The following is a 22,704-nucleotide window of genomic DNA, read 5'->3' on the forward strand; positions in this document are numbered from 1 at the left end:
GTTAATTAATATGGGTCTGTTGGCATAGTACAGGGTGGGGGAAAAGTGCACTGGATAACCTGTTAGGATTTGTTCTAACTTATGTGAACAACTGAATTTTTAAATCACATTTTCCTGTTAGTGGGACATGTTTTTTTTAATGCATTGATGTGGTTTTGAATGTTAAGGAGGGCAGTCTAGGAGAGAATAGTTTTGAAACTCTGTGGGGAGGGAGGGCGAAAGAATGTCATCTTAAGTACGGACACATCTCCAACTGGTCTATACCGTCAGTCGCTCTTTGTTATGGGAGAATACTCAGTTCCACTACTAACATTCCCTTTTCAGGAAGCTCACTTTCCACAATATTGTCTGTACTAGGTGTCTGAGGCAATATACTGTAGCCGATAGTGACTTCTTTTCCTGGACAAATCCTTAAATTAAGTAGCAATAGGCCAAACTTGCCTGACTTCCAGTAATTAACAGTTATATTGGTTTTTACTGTACGTTTTAGAGGGAAGCCTCCAGGCCACCAGAGGAAGAGATGATATTCTTATAAATCAGGGCTCAACAATAAGTGTCAGAGGAAGTGGACCTTTGCTCTTACAAAACAGTTTTCCACCAAGCAACCATGCAGCAGAATTTAAAATTAGAGTCTAACTAGGAATGACAATTGGCAAAGGTGGTGGTGGGGGGGTTATGGCTACAGGTTGGCAAGGCTGTTATCTGGAACTGACCCTTCTGGTCAAAGGATACACTCCACTGCTTTTAGTATAGGTTTTCAGTTTTTGTTTTTATTGTTTTGTTGCTTGTAGGCTCCACCAGGAAACGTGAAAATAGCATTTACTTCAGCACAAGGTTTCATCTTTTCCATTTGATGAACACTGAGGGTGAGATTCATCTGAGGCCTTGGTCAACCAAGAATGGGAACTGTAACCTCCCTGCTGCCAGGAGGCAGGCAGTACAAAGCTAACACTGCTAAAAAAGTGCATGTCGCTGGTCAGGAATGGAAGGGGCAACTATTCTGCCTATCCCCGCACTGGCCAGCAGGGCCCTTATACAGCACCTGTTTGGAATTAAAGCTGTCCTCTCGTTGGGGTGAATCACAAATGGAGTATAAGAAGCGCTCTGGTGCAGGGTGGGAGGAATGTACAGTAATTTATAAAATTATATGAAAGAGTGTGATCATTTTGGGCAAGGAATTGTAGTTTCTTTTCTGTTTGTACAGTACCTAGCACACTGTGGCTGCTACCAGTAGCAAATGAATAAGTATAATATATGCAGAAGAGAGAGTAAAGAAGTGGTAATGCAGTGAAAGCTGAGATTGAGAAGGGAAGAAGAGAGAGCAGAAAAGGATGAGAAGTGCTTTTACGTCTCTAAATATTCATTTCTATCATTTTTCAAAAAATTTGAATTTGCATTTTGGGGAACTTGATTTGGAGCATGAACTTTCCCAGATTTTCAGACCCCATTGTATGGTTTGGCTATATCTGCTATTTCTTGTAAAGCACTTTCAAAATCAGGTTCGTGATGAAGATGAACAAAACACTTTCACCTGTGATTTTCATTTTTTTTACGATTCAGAATGTTCCATGAACCATCTTGGAGCTTGACTTTCATGAAATCTGGTCATAATGTCAGCCCCTGTTTCACAAACTAAATTTATGACCAAGTTACTGAATGAGAGTCTAGAATTCTAGAAACAAAGTGTTATATTTAATAACTTGCACTTACATAGCATTTTTCTATCCTAATTTCTCACCACAAGAAAAAGTTAATCTTTCTCTTTCACATGCTGTGCACACACACCATGAGACAGGGTATTAATGTACTCTTTTTACAGAGGGATAAACCGAGACAGAGAAAATTGATTTGCCTAAGATCACAGAAGAATTATAGCTAAGAACAGAACCTAGGTCTCCTGACTCCCTGTCTTGTGCCTTAACCTCTGCTTTTATCCCCAGATGAGGTATGTGAAATGAAGCAGGCAGATAGAAGAATGGAAAGTTAGTGACATAAAACTGATTCTGAACCCAGTTGACAGTGTCACCTTTGTGAAGAGAATGACAAAGAATCTTCTTCACTACACAGTTGGCAAAATCTTGACTAGCAGAAGTGTTCTGAATAGTGAACAGGCTAATAGCTGGCTTATCGCTGCCATCTGTGATAAAGGGTGACCCAGTTACGCGCAAATAGAGGTTTGAAAGCACTAAGGGAAATCTGGCCCATTAAATGCAGAATTAACAGTATGCCTCTTGCCTGGTGAAAACAAGTGGGAGAGCCCCTTATCCCACTCTTCATCAAGGGGCATCAGTTCCTTGCCCAGAAGGCAATCTGCTGGCCACCTTGTTGCTCATGATATTTCAGCTGATTCTTAAAGAAGCATCACTCAGTGCCAGTGATTGTAACAACTTACCTTCCTGTGTCCATCATTCACTTCTCGAGCCAGGTTATTGAGAAGGTCGTGATGAATATACTAGACCCTTCCCAATGAGGTTTTGGTGTAAATTATGGCATAGACGCGCCACTAGTACTTCACCTGGTTATGGCCATGGATGGGGGGAAAACATCTATGCTTATATGTCACATTCTGCCAATGATCTTTGACACTGCTAATCATAAAGTGGTGCTGACTCACCTGTAAGACTTACCAGGAGTGGATGTAGCCATCTGAAATTGGTTCTAGTCATTCCTCTCTCCTCACCAGAGGCACCTGCCCTTAACATCCAGGTGGTGCATAGTGACAGATCTCATAGACTTTAAGGCCAGAAGGGATCATAGTTATCATCTAGTCTGACCTCCTGCACATTGCAGACCACAGAACCTTACCTACCCACTCCTGTAGTAGGCCCATAACCTCTGGCTGAGTTACGGAAGTTCTCAAATCTTGATTTAAAGACCTCAAGTTACATGGAACCCACCATTTACTCTAATTCAAACCAGCAATTGACCTGTGCCCCACACTGCAGAGGAAGGCAAAAAACAAAACAATAACAGGGTGTTTGCTAATCTGACATGGGGGAAAATTCCTTCCTGACTGCAAATATAGTGATCAGTTAGACCCTGATCATTTTGGCAAAACCCACCAGCCAGGCACCTGTGAAAGAATTCTCTGTAATAACTCAGCCTTCCGCATCTAGTTTCTCATCTCTGGCCGTTGGAGATATTTGCTAATAGCAGTCACAGATTGGCCATTTGCTATTGTAGGCAACCTCATCATACCATCCATGTCATAAATTTATCAGTCTCAGTCTTGAAACACGTTAGGATTTTTGCCCCCACTCCTCCCCTGGGAAAGCTGTTCCAGAACTTCACTCCTCTGATGGTTAGTAACCTTTGTCTCATTTCAAGCCTAAAATTATTGATGGCCAGTTTATATCTATTTGTTTTTGTGCCAACACTGGCCCTTAACTTAAATAACTCTTCCCTCTCCCTGATGTTTATCCCTTGAATGTATTTATAGAGAGCAATCATATCTCTCCTCAGCCTTCGTTTTGTTAGGCTAAATAAGCCAAGCTCCTTAAGTCTCCTCTGGTAAGATAGGTTCTCCATTCCTCTGATCATCCTACTAGCCCCTCTCTGCTCCTGTTTCAGTTTGACTTAATCTTTCCTAAACATGGGGAACGAGAATTGAAAACAGTAGTCCAGATGCGGTGTCACCCATGCCTTTGTATAATGGTACTAACACTTCACTACCTCTACTAAAAATAGTTCATCTGATTGCCTAGGATTGCATTAGCCCTTTACACAGCCGCATCACATTGGCGACTCATAGTCATTTTGTACTTGATCAATACACCCAGGTCTTTCTCCTCCTCCTGTTGCTTCCTCCTCTGGTAAGTCCCCAGTTTAGAGCAAAAAATTTTGTTGTGCATGTCCTTGTACTTTGCACTATCAAATTTAGTCGCATTTCTATTACTCCAGTTTTCAAGGTCATCCAAATCTTCTTATATGATCATAAGAATATCAGGTTTGGAAGGCGCCTCAGGAGGTCATCTAGTCCGGCCTCTTCTCAAAGCAGGACCAATCCCCAACTAAATCATCCTGATATTCCTGTCCTCCACCATATTGACATTAACTCCCAACTTTGTGTCATCTGCAAATTTTATTAGCACACTCCTACTTTTTGTGCCAAAACCATTAATGAAAATGTTAAATAAGAATGGTCCCAAGACTGATCCCTGAGGAACTCCACTAGTAAACCTTCCTCCAGCCAGCCAGTTCACCTTTCAGCATGAACCATTGAAGTCTCCCTTTAACCAGTTTCTTACCCATCTTTTGATTCTCATATTAATCCCCATCTTATCCAATAAGTGAAACTGTATCAAATCCTTTACTGAAATCCAGATAGATTAGAGCTACTGCATTTGCTTTGTCTAGAAAAATCAGTTATCTTCTCAAAGAAAGTGATCAGACAGCTCAGGCACGATCTACCCTTTGTAACACTATGTTGTATTTTATCCCCATTACCATTTACCTCTATATCCTTAATTACTCTCTCTTTCAAAATGTGTTCTAAGCATACAACTGAGGTCAAACTAAAGGACCTTTCTTAAAGGTCACTTTGTTCCCCTTTCTTAAATATAGATCCTATATTTGCAGTTTTCTTGGATCTTTACTGGTGCTAGACATACACATATATACTAGAAGTGGCAATAAATGTCTTTTTCCATCTTTATTTAGCATGGAGGATTATGCCTATTCTCATGGTTCGCTGGAATAGCAGTTGCAACCCTGAATACTGGCTCCACTGGTTCTGCATAAACCCATATCAACAGCCCTTCTCCGGTATAACCATCTGCGTAGACTGTTTTGATGCCAGCACAAAGACCGTTCTTGAGGAGCATTAGGGTTATAGCATGTGGACCTCGGTGTAGATCCTATGCAAGGCCTGAGTGTTTTAGGTGGCTTTATTCTCTCCCTATCCAATAGAGCGAGGTTCTTGTCTATGATATGACTTAGGAATTGTTTTTTTCTTGCTGCCATCTAGACATTTGAAATCAGTTCCAAAACTTTGGGGTTTTTAGCTAAAACTCCCATACCGTCTGCATTTATTGTATCCGTGAGCTGAGACAGAGGCCCTGTTTTGCTATGTAGACTGCAATGTCTGTTTAGCAACTTTATGTAGGCTTGAAAAATATTTCACTTTTATTGTGATTTGTTACATTCTGAAAACCTACCACTTCTGAGCTGTTTGTCACATTATTATGCTCTTCTGTGATCTTGAAAATTATGTTTGCAATTCAGGTACTTTCCTTTGCCACTAACCATGACAAAGCCAGTGATGGAAATGGGTTAGAGAAAACTTATTTTGCTATATAGAGCTTTAGAAAAGACATTGGCCTCATTTCATTCTGGGTCAGTCAGCACAGTAAAGTGTGAATATAGATTACCAGTAGCATTCTCACGGAGTCTCTATCATCCCACAATTGACTGCATGCTTAGTTCTTTTAATTCAGTCTCTTGTTTGTATCACAAGTGGGCGAAGGGCAGGCTTTTCCACAAATTAATCTTGGAAAAGACAAACCATACAATAGAATGGTTAACTGCCAAGGCGCCCTGCACTCTGTGAAATCAGAAATGCTCTTGGGAACTTTTTCCAATATGTTACTGTTCATTTTATATGCTTTCTAACCAGGTCACAGACTTGCCTTCACTGTCTAATTTCAACAGTAGTTATGTAAGAACATAACCTGAACTTGTATTAGAGGCCATTAGGTAGCAGAACAAAACACCATTAAACTGAAAACATTTTTCACTTTAGGAAGGACCAGACCGCCAACAAAATGACTTTTTACAATGTGAAACTGCAGGTTGAATTCTCTTTTTAGTTTACATGTGATCCCAGATTTGCAGTCCTGGAGACGAAAATCCTCTCTCATCCTAAGGGCAGGTCCCACTTGAATGGCAGCAGTGCCATTTTCAACACTGCCTACCAGCGTGCCTGCTGAGGAAGAACCATTTCTGGGGCTGAGAGGGTGACTAAGGGCATGTCTACACTTCCCCACCGTTTGGGCTACGGTGGTATAAACTGCTCCATGCAGATCCAGCAGGCATGAACTTAAAAGTCCCTAGTTTGCACAAATGTGGCTCTGTTTGAAGAGGACTACATCGATGCAAACGACAGACCTTTAAGGTCATGCCTGCTGCATCTGTACAGTGGAGTTACAGCTCCGCACTGAGGTACATGCTGCACTTCACACCCCTGTAATCTGAACTGTGAGGCAATGTAGACATGCCCTTAGTCTCCATAGCGTTCGATTCTTGGTCTCTCTGCTAAGACTACACAGAAGTGTACTAATTCTGGTGGAAGAAAGGAAGTGTTTGAAACTTGGTGAGCCAGGCATGCCCCGCCAGGAGAAGACAAGCCTCTCAGAGTGAAAAGAGGGAAAAACAATCATCTCACCTAAAACTAACTATACTAAACAATAACCTACAACTATAAACTACCTAACTGCAATGAAAACAGAAGTCTGAGGACACTCTAGACAGACTCACTAGGGTTCTATCTCAGGCTAAGGTGGTGGTTTGCCCATGCATCCCTATATAACCTCAGTGTCTGCTACAAGGAGGCATAGGGCTCATGCGTGAGCCAGACGGACACTGCTAGCTTGAAATCTCTGATCAAGGGCTCAAGCGGTGCACGGACACCTGCAGAGGAGCACCCATAGGGACACTACTCGAGTAAGAATTTATGTTCCTTATTAAAACTCATTCCTCTTGGGCTGTCCTCCAGCCACAGTTCTGAAGCCTGTTAAGTGCCTCATTGCAGATCCTCAGATGGTACAAATCACTGATGTTCAATTGACTTTTACAGAGCTGCACCAGTTTACACCCGCTGAGAATTTGGAGAATTAGGTGTGGAGAGAGTGCATGTTTTTCAGATGAAGTAAAAATAAGTGTGTATGCCCTGTTTAATCAGTAACAAAGTGTAGGTTATTTGACAAAGTGACACGCTAGTCCAGAAAGATGTTATGAGTTGATCATTAAATCTTTCCAGAGTTTGATTTCTGAAGCATTTTAATCTCAGTTTTCTGTAACTTTCTGCATTTTAGAAACTCTGTTCTCCATTTCTTACGAGCTTCGTTTCCACATATATTTGACAGAAGTGAACAATTTAAACTTCTGAAAGACCACTTTTTATATCAGACCTAAGACAACATTTCTAATCTTTTTGTTGCTAACTGTTGCATTTTGTCTATTTCATCTGCTGTGGATTGGCAAGGGTTAATAGTCTCTGTGTTCTTTGATTATGCATCTGTGTGTCTCTAGCAGGTACAACAGACACAATATTGTGTTTCTGCAGATAAGCTGATATCCTTGTCCTGTCCGCCCACCAAGTTCTGCACAAATAATTCTTAGAAAAGAGACCTAATGAACCACCACACCACACTGATTTGCACATAATTGTATCTGCCATTTAAAAGCCAATGATAAAAGGACAGAATTTGATACTTGTTCTTTCCTCATTTTGTTCCACTGGTTTCTCTGGAAGAAATCGAGTTTTAAATTTTAGCTGGAAATGATTTTGCCACCCAGCTGGCCAATTAAAAATAGAGAAGTATGCTGGAATGATTTGCAACACTAGGTGGGTGAAGCTGAAGGCATGTACAGCAGCCTCTGAGTTCAGAGAGGATTTAATTCTCTACTCTCCATAGCTAGGCTGAATTTTTTTATCCTGATGTATTTAATTTGTCAATTTATTTAAACCCAAACTTTTCATTCTTTCTATATTTCACCAAGCTCAGATCTGAGCCCTTGAGTGCTGGGAAGAAAGGCTTTAACTCTCTTATCAAAGAGTTCTCTTTCTTTTAATAGCACTGTGTGTATTGCAATTTATTTTTTGTTAAGGCTAGATTTCTTTTTAACCTTTCCTCCTCCTTGGTGTGTGTCTTATAAATCCCCAGCTTTTACCTTTAGTTCTGCATTGGGCTTGATACTGTAAGGAGCTGCTGGTAACAAAAGCTAGCAGATTGAAATGACCCATTATGAACCAACTTGGAGATTTGAAAAGTTTACAATTAAGAATGAATGCGGGGGGGGGGGGGGTGCAGCCAATTTGGGAGTGGAACACATTGCCCTACAATATAATAAGCATAGATCTCCTTCAGGAGTCAGGTTCACATCTCACTCTTACTGGGTATTTTAAACATTTGTGTCTCTATATAAAGTATTGCTAATGTGTGGTCTGAGATTGAGAAACTCGAGGTTTAGATACAGCCTGGAAATGTGAGTCATAAGAGGGGGACAAGGGAAGAGGAAGCCAAGATTACAGTCTTGAGAGACACGGAGGATGGCGATGCTGTCCCCACGGTAGAGAAAGTGGGGGAGAGGAAAGGGCTCCAGGGAAAAGTTCAGTAGCTCAGTTTTGGGAATGGCAAGTTCCAGTTGATGGCTTGACATCAGCAAGATGATGATAGAAAGACAGGCCAAAATGTTAATTTTGGTAGAAGGAGAAAGGTCCGGAATAGCAAGATAGATTTGTCATAGAGATTTTCTGTTACCAGTGGGTTCAGTTGTTCTTCACTGGCTCTTACCAGCCATGAGGACATGGATCCATTTCACAAATGGAGACCCCAATCTTTTTCAGGCATTCTAATGCTTCATTTATCAGAGGGTAGCGGTGTTAGTCTGTATCCACAAAAACAACAAGGAGTCTGGTGGCACCTTAAAGACTAACAGATTTATTTGAGCATAAGCTTTCTTGGGTAAAACACCACTTCTTCAGATGCATGGAGTGAAAGTTACAGGTACAGGCATTATATAATGACACATGAAAGGAAGGGAGTTAGCTCACAAGTGGAGAACCAGTGTTGACAGGGCCAATTCAATCAGCGTGGATGTAGTCCACTCCCAACAATAGGTGAGGAGGTGTCAATTCCAGGAGAGATAAAGCTGCTTTTGTATGAGCCAGCCACTCCCAGTGCCTATTCAAGCCCAAATTAATGGTGTTAAATTTGCAAATGAATTTTAGTTCTGCTGTTTCTCTTTGAAGTCTGTTTCTGAAGTTTTTTTTGTTCAAGTATAGCTACTTTTAAATCTGTTATAGAATGTCCAGGAAGATTGAATTCAGAGTAACAGCCGTGTTAGTCTGTATTCGCAAAAAGAAAAGGAGTACTTGTGGCACCTTAGAGACTAACCAATTTATTTGAGCATGAGCTTTCGTGAGCTACAGCTCACTTCATCGGATGCATACCGTGGAAACTGCAGCAGACTTTATATACACACAGAGAATGTGAAACAATATCTCCTCCCACCCCACTGTCCTGCTGGTAATAGCTTATCTAAAGTGATCATCAAGTTGGGCCATTTCCAGCACAAATCCAGGTTTTCTCACCCTCCACCCCCCCACACAAATTCACTCTCCTGCTGGTGATAGCCCATCCAAAGTGACAACTCTCTACACAATGTGCATGATAATCAAGTTGGGCCATTTCCTGCACAAATCCAGATTCTCTCACCCCCTCACCCCCCTCCCAAAAACCACACACACAAACTCACTATCCTTTTCTTTTTTAGGAAGATTGAAGTGTTCTCCTACTGGCTTTTGTATGTTAGCATTCCTGATGTCTGATTTGTGTCCATTTATTCTTTTATATAGGGACTGTCCAGTTTGGCCAGTGTACGTGGCAGAGGGGCATTGCTGGCACATGATGGCATATATCACATTGGTAGACGTGCAGGTGTCTAATGCGACCAAACTCAATCAGGTGGCTGGGCAGTTTCTTGCTTTATTTGATTGGATTTAGAATTTTCTGTTCTAACAAGTTTTTACTTTTTATTCAGTTGTACTGTTCTGTAACATAAGGTTAAAGCTGTTCTCAGCAGTCACTGCTTGGCTATAGTATTTGGTTAAATAATGCAGGTTGACTAGCTGGTTTACTCTTCAGAAGAAGTACGCCAGCCATTCTGGTAGAGATGAGGATTCTTTTAGCTGTGTGGCTATGGTGTAGTCCTGCAAGAAATCATAGTGCTGTTGGTAAGTGGATTTGAAATGGGTTTGAAGGAAGGTCAGGTTTTAAAAGCAAAGGATGATACAGTTTGGTCAGATCCAAGAAATAGTAATGCCTCAGAAATTATGGTCTGATAACTTTCCAGACATGTCTGCCTGGATTTACTAGGTGATGTTTTGGTGCAACAGCAGTAACAAAAACATGAAAGAATTTAACTGAACCCACTAAGTGAGACCTCGAACAATTTAGAATTAGGAGATGGCACATTTTATGTCTAGGTCTGTCTGTGAAATGCAAGGAAACTGCATTAAGAATGCCTAGACATTTGTTTAAAATACACACAGTAAATACCATAAATGGCCTCTCTCTTCTTGAGTAGTTCTGGGTTATAGATCTTTGCCATGTGTAATCTGGTAACCACATGCCCCACCTTACCTTTTTTAAAGTGCTGAGATAGGACGATTTGTCCCTGAATAAAACCCTTTAATATCTCCAGTTAATTCCAGCTCGTTGAGTTTCAATCATGGCTGGGCTAAACTAGCCCCATGAGGCTTGGTGTCTTAGTGCTCATATTTACACAGTCGTTGAGAGGCAGCAAATCATCTACCTGCCTGTTAATAGGGAGTTATGTATTACCTTTAACAGGGCTCTGGAAAAAGGCTGCTGTGTTAGGGTAAAATTTTCTTGCAACCTTGACGTCTGATCTAATATTTCCTGGCTGCCCTGTAACACACACACAAAATGTATCTTCAGGAACATCTACTGACCCTTTGTTAACATATTCACTATCACTATAATGCTTTCTTAAAACATTCTTACCATGTGTTTCTGTATGTCTATGCACAGATATCTCTGTTCTTCCATCCTTCTACATGTATTCTTGAAGTCCTTCCCACTTTGGACAATTCCAGATTACACAGGGACTTTACATCGCAAAGGATCCCAAAATAACAAATTAAATGAAAAATAGTGACTTGTGGCATACAATGCAACATCTATGTAAAGAGCACATAGCAATAGTACACTGCAGTTGAAATCTGGTAATGAAGATTACTGTATCCACTTGAAATTACTATATCTAGGGAGAGTTTAGGTAGGTAATGTAATGTTTACAATGTAATGACCAGAGGTAGAATTTAGACCTGAACACTGGGAGTAACGTCCTTTCTTTTTGCACATACAAAAAGCTCAGCTGTATGTCTCATCTGTAAGACAGCCCTTCCTGCTGTATAGTATCCGCTATGTTGCTGGTGTTGAGTACTGACTCAGAGGAAATGCATCACTATCACTGTTTCCTGAAGCACCTAAAGGTTTCTTGGAGGTCTCCAATCAAAATACTACCCTGACCAATTCTTCTTAGAGATCAGACAGGCTTTCAGCATAACGTGGTATGACTGCAGACCGTTTTGTTCTGCATTTGGTTACAAAAGGCATGCCACCCACACTTATCACAGGAGAATGTTATGGTTCTCCTCTCTAGGGCCAGTCAGCGTCGCACCTCGCCACCATCATTGTGGAGATACACAAAGAGGGCGAAAGCCGTGTACAGTAAAAGCTGTGTTATCCAGCACTTTACCAACTGGAATGCTCTAGAAACTGGCATTTTTGATAGCTCCCAGTGCAAATGTTCAATCTAATAACCAGGACCAATGCCGTAGCTAATTGGAATAGATGCCGAAGCTATTTGGGACTAGGGATGTAAAAGGTTAAATGGTTAACCAGCGCTGGTCGTGCCATGCCGGCAGGACACCAGCCCCGGCCGCGGTGGGCGAGCCAGTGGGACCCTGGCCCCTGCCGCACCTGAGCAGCCCTGCAGTCCTGGCTCCAGCCCCAGCCACGCTGGGCCAGCAGGACAGCAATGCTGCCGCCCCATGCCAGCCTGCCGCCAGAGCGACATTGGTTAACTGGTTAAACTGGCCCTCATGGGGCTAGTTTAGCCCAGCCATGATTGAAACTCAATGAGCTGGAATTAATTGGAGATAATAAAGGGTTTTATTCAGGGACAAATCGTCCTATCTCAGCACTTTAAAAAAGGTAAGGTGGGGCATGTGGTTACCAGATTACACATGACTAAGGTCTATAACCCAGAACTACTCAAGAATAGAGAGGCCGTTTATGGTATTTACTGTGTGTATTTTAAACAAATGTCTAGGCATTCTTAATGAAGTTTCCTTGCATTTCACAGAGAGGCTTAGATATAAAATGTTCCATCTATCATTTAAGTAGTTAACTTTTTAAACTGATATTTACATGCCTATTCAGGATCCCGGAATTTCCAAGAGCAGTTGGAAGGAGAACTTCAAGTTCGCCGTGATGAGCCGAATGCTGTTCTTTCTGTTTGTATCCACCATTGTGATTGGTCCGTTTATTACTCGGTGTATTTTCCCGTGTTTATCGTAAAATATTAACACTACCTTACCATTATGGCATCCAAAATACCAGCAAAAAGCAAAGGAGAGCAGCGTAATAGAGTTGCGTTGACATTAAAACAGAAAATAGATATTTGTTCATGTCTTGAAAAGGGCGAGAATAGAAATGTTTATTCATTTTATTGTATTCTAATTCTTTGAATATTGGTAATCCATTGGTAAGTATAACTGTTAGTTGACAGGAATTTCTGACTAATTGCCCCCCCTTCCTCCAACATACCAGATAATGAAGCTTTTACTGTATATGATTACATAGCCTTTGGAGAGAAATCATAGTGTTTTCTTTTGAATAATCTACAGTTTAAGTAATATTTTAAGACATATTCTACTGCATTATGGGCTTATTCCTAGAATATTTCTTGTACAAAAGAAATCTTTTATGCTAGTGCTATACAGAATAATAATATACAGCACAATCCAATGCATCACAGTGTGAGTTTACTTTGTCTAGTACTTAGCACCTGTTGGTATATTTTTTTTGCAAAACAGTGCAAGGAATCAATGAAAAGAAGTAGCTCTGCCATAAGCAAGCTACAGTAATAATGTTTTCAAAGGCCTTAAAGCATATGTGAATCATAAGACAAGAAATTTTCAAAACATGGGCATATTATCTGTTAGCTTGACCTGTGTAGCAGTTGATCAAAAGATCTTGACTGCAAACCTGCTTGCGATGAGCAGATACAAGTGATTGGCCTACATTCAGATATCAGGATTATTTAAACAAACTGGGACTGTGCCACAGAAACTAGTCAAAAGAAGTTTAGACTCAATTAGAAAAAAAAAAGTGCTTTAAAATTAAAGGGATCTGCTTTTGAGCCTTTAGATTACGACCTGACACAAGCAGTAAAACTCAACCGATTTTCACTTCGATAGCAAATACCTTGCTCATCTAGATGAAATTTCTGGCAAACCATCAAACGACAAGTCATCCTGGTTGCCAGAGAAGAAGGGAGTGTGATCAGCTTTCCAGAAATTTCATCTAGATGAGAAAGGTACATTACAGAATGCATAAACATCACCACCACCAAACCCTACCACCCAATACCTAAAGATTAAACAGAAGGAATAAACTAGTTTCTTAAAAGAAATCTGTGGTTCATACGTAGTCAGATTTATCTAAATTTCCAGTTAAAAGTTGGAGCCAACTAGCACCCAGAACACAGGTTTTGTTAGTGCATTTCTTTCCAGAGAGCATGACCCTGGTGTTTAGCTTTACTTGAAGAAGTTTTTACTACATCCAAATGTTTATAATAGTCAGAGATCGAACAGCACTGAAACTGAACGCTGATCACGTAGCTGTTATGGGTAAACTTGGGAATTAAATTGAACATTAGCATTATAGTGATGAGGGGGAAGAAAGCTTACTCCGTCCAAGTGAACGAGTTTGAAAAATAAAGCAATCCTTTTGAAACAGAGTCCACAGGGGACATAAAGGCTGCCTTCATCCATTGTCAGCATCGAGCAAATAACAGATACAAACTGAGAATGCATCTGGGATAACTGTAATCAGACCAGTCAAGATCGATCTTTAGAATACCAGCCACTGTGGATGACTGATTAAATAGAAAAATACTGACAAGTATCAAAGATTACTCACTGCTTACTTTGCTGCAACAATGGTTTTAATGGTGTATTTCTTTTTAATTGCTTGTGGAAGAAATAAAATGACTAATTCAATTTTAAAATGTTTTGTGTATGAGAAAGATTGCCAGAAATCAGGCAGCTAGGAAGGATTATGAAATTGGGTTGGCTGCTTCAGTAGTTCATCTTAGCGTTTTATCATTTATTTACTATATCTAATCCCCTGTTCTCCACATTGTATGTTTGCAGAAGTGTGACTGTTACATTACTTGAAGGACTCTGGCTCAGTTGTTGGTATTTCCAGAAAGTTAGATTGGTTTTGTCTATGCTTTAGAATCATCCCATCTCAAAAGATCTGATCTAAAGACGTACTGAGCACCTTTGTAGTTGCTCTGACTTCAGTGGGAGCTGAGAACATTCAGCACCTTACAGCATAAGGCTTAGAATGGTCGACTCTAAGGATAAAATCCTAGCACAGTTTTAAAGTATTACTATGTAAATAGCTATGCGTGTTTATACACGGTATAGTTATTGGCTCCAATGGAGTAATGTTATGGATGAATTTAGCTCAGTATTTTTTCTGCATTACAGTGAATAGCCAAACGATGTTGCTCCAAGTTAAAATGGTTGGGCTTGGTATGAGAAACTGATCTCAAAGACATACAGTAGAATTTATGTAAATACATGTGATGCTTTCATGTTATTAAATAACCATTTGGCCAGTGCTTGATGAGCACAACCAGGAACATAGAAGCAATACGTTTTTATGAATATCTTTTGTTTGGATTTATCCAGCTGTGAAAATACTGTAGGCCTCATAATGGACAAACAAACATAACCAACCCTATTTCCCAATGTGTAAATAATCTGCACCATCCTTTTGGAAAATGAAGGGGAAATGCTCTGCACAAGAAAGAATAAAGGAGGACTAGGGAGACAGAAACAATACTTGGGTTTGGTTGTTGAATAAGGTATTTAACGGAGTTCAAAAGAGCTTGGTATGTTGGAAGAATACTGCGCAGAACCTGAACACTCCTCTATCAAAACTGCTTACTCAAAATGAAATACAAGGCTGCCAGAAACTGTTTCTGACTTGATGCATAAAAGAAGGGACAAGGTACTTGCTAAATCAAAAACTGCCAGACAAGAGAATCAGCTTGAATCAAACGGCGGGTTTGTTTGTGGTGGGATGATTTCTCTCCATCCTGAGATTTCGCCGTTTGTTTTTTTAAAAAAAAAATATATAAGCGGGTCAAACTGGGTTGTTCAATGTATTTGCAAATGGTAACGTTTGCTGATTTTTGCTCTCTGTGCTCCTGAGCGTTCCCTGTAAAAACCTGAACGAATGTTACCACTCAGGAAAAGAGAAAGTTGAAGCAGTTCCAAACAGCATTTCTGGCCCTTAGATTGCTCTGCTAGCAAAACTGAAAGCCAAACTGGCGTGGCTAAGGCTTTTAATCATCACTTTATACTGTGTGTACACAAAATAACTGAATCATTCTGTAACACTATGTCACTGCAGTAATTCCTGCTTGGGCTCTCTTTCTTTAGCTTTTCTCCAACCAAGTATCTGATGCATCTTATCTAGAGATTTCAGTGTTATCGCTGTTCCTCATCAAACTGGTTATGTCTACACTACGGACCTTACACCACACAGCTGCACCACTGTAAGGTCTTCTATGTAGCCAGTCTCCCACCGTCATAATTAAACCACCCCCTATGAGCTGCGGTAGATATGTCGGCGGAAGAGCATCCACACGGGCCTTTTTGTCTGTTAAACCCTAGTGCAGACAAAGCCTTAGTGTTGCTCTCTCAAATATGCAGATTAGCAAAACTAACCTCCCTTGCACAGTTATAACAACATTTTTAAAAAGCCTATCTTAAGAACCCCCTGCAACTATCACACTGCAGCTGGTTACGGTCTGTGTTTGTGGGCTTGAAGATCAGTTTGTATCTGTCAAGTGAGTGAGTTTATTTACTCCTCTAGCCATCTGCTGCTTTAAATTTTGTTAACTTTCTCATTTGAATAAATTAAGCTCTGTCTAAGATTTATTAAAAGTCCCAGACCAGATTCTCAGCCAGTGTAAACTGTTTGAGAGAGAGAGAGAGAGAATTGAAGTCAGTGCAGCTACACCAATGGATGATATGGCCCCTGGTCTTTAATGGCAAATATCTGATTGAAAACTCTCTTTCCCTCAATATGAGGAATAGTACAAATCACCCACACAGTACAGTATGTATCTCAAAATCAATATAAACTTTGGAAGATGAGTGTAAACATTGCCAGACTATGTATTTTCATTGAGGATAAACATTCAGGGTCCCATTGGTATGCTGTTTCCAAGCTAAACTTTCACATTGGTGCATAGGGAGTTCTGTGCACAAATCCAATTAACCATGACAGTATATGTACGTAGAACTTTCAGCACACAAGTTTGGAATTATAGCTCTGAGTTGCCAAAGCTCCTACAGAAACTATATTGGAACTGGGAAAATAGCAAGAGTATGTAAAGTATTCTACTTATTTTATATTAATATATTTAGATATTGATTTTGAGACAGAAGTTAATAGTAATTGGAATTTATTTACAAGTGCAAGTTTTCACCATGTGATTATGACAGTCTCACCTTGCAGACGCTAAATAACATTTTTCGCTGATACAGTATCTTTCATCTTAGAATCTTAAAGCACTTTAGAAACATTCGTTTGCCTCTGTAAAGCACATTAAAACAATGGAAGAAAGATGTTATATGAATTCTGAAATATTTTTTACTATTATTCCTAATTAAATCTCTCAGCTTCCCTGTGGTATATATTAACCTAGTGTGTAAGGTAGGTAACAAAAGGATGAACTCACACAGAGGTTAAATTCCTTGCCTAAATCAGGGAATCAGTAGGGGGGCCAGGGCTCCTGATTCTATCTATTCACCTAATTTCTTATATTGTGCTAATTCAGTACCTTCCATCCTGGGTTCTAACCATTAGCCAATGGTTCCTGTCTCAGTAGCGTATGTAATAATAATAAATATATTGCACTTATATAGAGCAATCCAGCATCAGTTTGGTGATGCAGGACAGACAAGATGCCCTCTAGGACTTTCCCTTCTTTAATTTCTAGCATTGCAATGCATTGCGGTAAAGCACATGAAGGTATTTTCTGCACCAGGCATGTGCAAGTAAATGAAATATAAGGGGTACATGAAAAGTAAAGAGAGAAAAGAACAAGGACTTATTCCATTGCTTTATTTTAATATCTAGGAATAAAGCATGAAACTCTCCTCCGGTAACAGACATCCGAACCTTCATTTTTCTTCCCTGACAGCTTGACTTTCCCCTGCACCTATTATATTTTGTATCAATGCTTGCATTAGACTCGTCTTCTAATTTTCTGAAACACTGATTATCTTTTATCTGAATTCTAGCACTGTCATAAATATAAAGGGAAGGGTAAACACCTTTAAAATCCCTCTTGTCCAGAGGAAAAAGAAGCTAGGATAACCTCACTGGCACCTGACCAAAATGACCAATGAGGACACAAGATACTTTCAAAGCTGGAGGGGGGGAGAAACAAAGGTTCTCTCTGTTTGTGTGATGCTTTTGCCGGGAACAGAAAGGAATGGAGTCTTAGAACTTAGTAAGTAATCTAGGTAGATATGTGTTAGTTGCCATTTGTTTAAATGGCTAAGAAAATAAGCTGTGCTAAATGGAATGGATATTCCTGGTTTTGTGTCTTTTTGTAACTTAAGGTTTTGCCTAGAGGGATTCCCAATGTTTTGAATCTAATTACCCTGTAAGGTAATTTACCATCCTGATTTTACAGAGGTGATTCTTTTACTTTTTCTTCAGTTAAAATTCTTCTTTTAAGAACCTGATTGCTTTTTCATTGTTCTTAAGATCCAAGGGTTTGGGTCTGTGTACACATATGCAAATTGGTGAGGATTTTTATCAAACCTTCCCCAGGAAAGGGGGTGTAGGGTTTGGGGAGGATTTTGGGGGAAAGATGTTTCCAAGCGGGCTCTTTCCCGGTTATATATCTGTTAGACACTTGGTGGTGACAGCAATAAGGTCCAGGGACAAAAGTAAAATAGTTTGTACCTTGGGGAAGTTTTAACCTAAGCGGGTAAAAATAAGCTTAGGAGGTTTTCATGCCGGTCCCCACATTTGTACCCTAGAGTTCAGAGTGGGGAAGGAACCTTGACATGGTGGCAGAGCGGTGGGATTAATTTGAAATCATTTTGAGATTAATTTGAGATTTTTTGAACCAGAAGCACAGATTTTAAAAGGAATTTTTTTTTCCTTTGAGCTGCTGGAAAGCAGGTTTTAAACTGAAAGCAGAGGTTTTTTTTCTCTGCTTGGGGGCCAGAGCAGAGACAAAAGGGGATTGTCTTTTGTGAGCTGGAGTTTTCTCTACCTAAAGGCAGGGTAGTTAACCTCCTGCAGGGAAATTCAGAAGTCTTCAAGAGACCTGAAGTTGTTTTTTACCAAAGAGCAACTGGGGGGGGGGGGGGTTCTGTCTATTTGCCTGGAGACAAAGGTGTTAGTTTTGGGGTTTTTTTTTTTAAGGATTTTGATTTTTTGAACAAGAAGCACAGATCTTAAAAAGGAAGATTTTTTTTCCTTTGGGCTGCTGAAAAGCAGGTTTTCGGCTGCAAGCAGTTAGAGTTTGTTTTTTTCTCTGCTTTGGGGCCAGAGCAGAGACGAAAGGGAATAGTCTTTTGTGAGCTAGAGTTTTCTATACCTAAAGGCAGGGTAGTTAACCTCCTGCAGGGAAATTCATAAGTCTTCACAGACCTGAAGAAGTTTTTTTTTTTCCTAATAACAACTAAAGGGGTTTTCTGCCTATTTACCTGGAGACAAAGGTGTTAGGTTTTTTTTTAAGGATTTTTCTGTAGGCTGACAATCACTGTCAGAGAACATAGGTATCTGGACAGCACAGCAAAATTTTACAAGCCAAGTTTTTTTTTTTGTTTTCTTTCTAACTCTCGGGTGTAAAGTTAGTTAAAAACAGAGAGGTTAGGATGACAGACTGCACTGTTCTACAGAAGCTGGAATTAGCCAGATTTGAGGCTGAGGAAAGACAAAAGGAACATGAAAGACGGGTAGAACTCAGACAGATGGAGATGGATGCACAAGCGGCCAAAGAAAAAGTAAAAGAATCACCTTTGTAAAATCAGGATGGTAAATACTTTACAGGGTAATTAGATTCAAAACATAGAGAATCCCTCTAGGCAAAACCTTAATTTACAAAAAGACACAAAAACAGGAATATCCATTCCATTCAGCACAGCTTATTTTCTCAGCTATTTAAACAAACAGAATCTAATGCACATCTAGCTAGATTACTTACTAAGTTCTAAGACTCCATTCCTTTCTGTTCCCGGCAAATGCATCACACACACAGACAGAGACTTTGTTTCTCCCCCCTCCAGCTTTTGAAAGTATCTTGTCTCCTCATTGGTCATTTTGGTCAGGTGCCAGCAAGGTTATCCTAGCTTCTTAACCCTTTACAGGGTAAAGGGTTTTTCCTCTGGCCAAGAGGAATTTTAAAGGTGTTTACCCTTCCCTTTATATTTATGACAAGCACGATTTAGATACTGCCACTGTCTGCTGTTTCATATGACTCAGAGCAAGCATATATTGAAGCCAGTAATGATTCACTTGCAAAGCAGTGGTGTGAGCAATCACAGCTTTTATATGCCATCTGTGTTAGTAAGCTGAATCCACAGAAAATGGACCCTATACACATGGCTTTTCCTCTGTCCATGGATTAAAATATGTAAGCGGATCCATATGGTATAGTAGGTGCTTTCTGAGTCAGGAAGGGGGTGAAACTGCATGTCAGATCAAGAGGCTTTCTCTGATGAAACATAACTGTTTCTAAACACTGCTTACTGTAGTATTCTACAGCACAGATGCACGTGTTTTGTCATTTGGCATGTTATTGAGATAGTTGGCTTTATAACTACAAATGTACAGCCTACTGCTATGAGGACAGGAAATAATTAGTCCATCTACCGACAGGCAGACACACAACACTCCTCTCTTCTTTGTGTCTCTTTCTAAATCAATGTTTAGTGAACTGATTTACAAGAATACCAAAGAAAACTGTTTTGTTGGAGATGGGTATAATTTCCTCACCTTCTTGTGGATTTAATATTTTAATTTAAAGATGTTGTGGAGCAATAGTCTGAACTGTTATTACACGATGGGGACAGCAAGCAAAAGTTTCATCCATAATTCCTGAAGTAAAGCATGGAGTTGAAAACCTAATGGCAAATAGATGAGTAGCTTTAAAATAAAGACTTATGCACATAGCTCGTTGAATATTTCTGAAGGTTCATGTGAGTCAGAGGCAGTCTTTGGGGCCAGTAAAGCTCACAGCGGCAAGGCCCCATGGTATGAAGCAACCAAAGTAAAGGGTAGTTTTTTAAGAATGAAAGCACTTCCTCCAAGAGAGAGCCATGAAAAGAAATAGAGCAGTTGGTCTCCACTTCTGCAGCAGGTGGCTGGAGAACCTTAAGTGTGTATATACACACACACATTTTTGTGTGAGAAATCAGTCAGTTAAGCTTGGAATATATCCCTAACGACCGTCTTGCTAGCCTACCCTGAAGTCCTGAGACAGTCCTATAGAACTGGGGGTCTCAAACTGGAGGGGGGGTGTGTGGAATATATTCTGTGGGTGTGCGAGAAGCTTTAGAGGGGAAAAAACTTACTGCGTGCATTCAGAGCTGGGCATCCGGAGAGCAGCAGCTGCAGGCCAGACACCCGGCTCTGAAGACAGCACCACTGCCAACTGCAGCAGAGAAGTAAACGCGGCATGGAATGGCACCGCCTTCAGCGCCGGGCCGGGGGAGCGCGGTGGCTGCCGGCCGGGTGCCAAGCTCTGAAGGCAGAGCCAGCAGCAGCAGCAGAGAAGTAAGGGTGATAATGCCATACCACGTCACCCTTACTTCTGCGCTGCCATTGGTGGCAGAAACTATTACAGACACAACACCGGGGGGGGGGGGGGCGTGATCAAATAAGTTTGAGAACCACGACTGCAGAAAGTAGTGCGATCGTCGTGCTGTGCAAAACCCATTACGTTTGGGTGCGGTGGTACAAAAATAGTTTCTCAAGCCCTCCCCAGAATGCTCAGGTTGATTGTGAAGCGTGTTCCTTCTAATCCCATAAACTGTACATCCTATTTGAAATGGAAATGTTTTGCTTAAATAGGCCTCATTTTCAACTGTACCACTGGAATGTTTCTAAAAAATGACATATATAACACCAGCAGTTTGGGATCCTGGTGTCCGCATCATGTCTGCTCTGACTGTTGTACCTCTTGTGTTGTGTGCCTGCTTCTTGTGCTGTGACGTGGCAGCTGTGGTTGAAGGGAAGTTTAGAGATCACCGCCTTTGACTGATCAGCCTGTCGTTTGCTGAATGGATCTGTCAAAAAATGTTAATTTCTGAACTTGTGTCTTCGTTCTTGCTAGCTGTTTTCTTCGTTGGTGCATCAATGTTTGTTCAGTTTGCCAGGCTCAATGGGCATTACAGAAGCCTAGATCATATTCTGGTTCTGAGCCAACAATGCAAAAAATCAAAAACTCGCTCCTGTGAGAAATATTCTCTCTCCGAGCCGAGCATGTCTGAACGTTCCTGGAGAATAGGAAATAATATCTGTAAGAAAATAGGGCACGTTCTGATTAATACAACTCAAACCTTCTTTGGAGAAAAGTAACTGCAAATCCCACAATGGCAGTAATATGGGAGGAGGTTGGAGTAATGGAACTGAACAGCCCCATGAATGTGAGATATCCTGAATGTATGTATCCACTCCGAATGGTCTCTCTCACATGTGCTCAAAGCTTTTCCCTGTCTCTGAACAAGAGCCTGTTGTGAAATAGAAATACTATAGTATCTACAGTGCATCAGAGATAAATTTAGTCTGTGAAGTACACTGATAATGCACAACTGGAAACCCTTTCAGAGTGGGGAATTATAGTAGCAATTTCATATTGTATAGGCAATGAATCATTCACTGCTGTACAACCAAATAGGCAGTGTTACTGGGCACACTTACTTTGATTGCAGTTTGGCCCAGCAGAATCAGTTTAGAGGCATTATATTTACTGCTGTCTCTGTGAGAAAAAAGAAATAAATGAAAACTGTAAAGTAAAAAATAAGAATCTCAGAATGAAATAAAGTGCAATAAGTAGACAAGCTTTATTACCCCTGTAACATTTTGAAATCCCATTTTTTCTTATTGCTGGATATTAGTGTACTGTATGTGATAGAGATGTATCACATTGCAAACCCCAACAGAGACTGCCCTGCTTTAAAAGGTCACCTTATTAACAGGGAGATTTATTTCTGGCTATGACACATGGACATGTGGGCATCCAGAACAGGATCTATCACCAGTTACAGTTTGTATTTAAGAACTGTGTATAGCACCCCTGCCCACTCCCCTAGCTGACTACCTGGTTCTTTTTGCTCAATACTTATGCATAAAGAGCAGGTGAAATTCAGCTCACATAGGGCCAGATTATGGTTTGCACTGCATGAGGGTGCAAGGAGCTGCCGCCTCCTCCACCTCTGCATAGGGCTAGTCTCTCCAAACTCAGGGATGGCTCCAAATAGCACCACTGATTGTGCTAACATCCCCAGAGGAGGCAGGGTGAGTATAAGTCTGTAGCTTTAGCACACCAGCCAGTAGAATGGGGTTGGCAGCTATTCACCTGGAAAGTGTCTGTTGTTCTTTGTGTATGGAAAAATGTAAC

General features: G+C 40.6%; 1 protein-coding gene and 1 long non-coding RNA gene across 5 annotated transcripts in view; one reads left to right on the plus strand and one right to left on the minus strand.

Annotated features, from left to right (window-relative positions):
- The window catches only part of TRAPPC9 (trafficking protein particle complex subunit 9), an 811,376-nt gene that overhangs the window by 780,799 nt on the left and 7,873 nt on the right, over positions 1-22,704 (plus strand). The gene's annotated exons all lie outside the window — the stretch shown is intronic.
- The window catches only part of LOC125632885 (uncharacterized), a 92,486-nt gene continuing 89,219 nt past the window's right edge, over positions 19,438-22,704 (minus strand). For both annotated transcript variants that reach the window (XR_012666863.1, XR_007355439.2), the window contains 2 exons: positions 22,005-22,062; positions 19,438-21,601 (listed from right to left, as the gene is read on the minus strand). This is a non-coding gene — a long non-coding RNA (uncharacterized LOC125632885). The remainder of the gene's footprint in view (positions 21,602-22,004; positions 22,063-22,704) is intronic.

Source organism: Caretta caretta, chromosome 2 (assembly GCF_965140235.1).
Source record: "Caretta caretta isolate rCarCar2 chromosome 2, rCarCar1.hap1, whole genome shotgun sequence".
In the NCBI taxonomy this organism is placed as follows: domain Eukaryota; kingdom Metazoa; phylum Chordata; order Testudines; family Cheloniidae; genus Caretta; species Caretta caretta.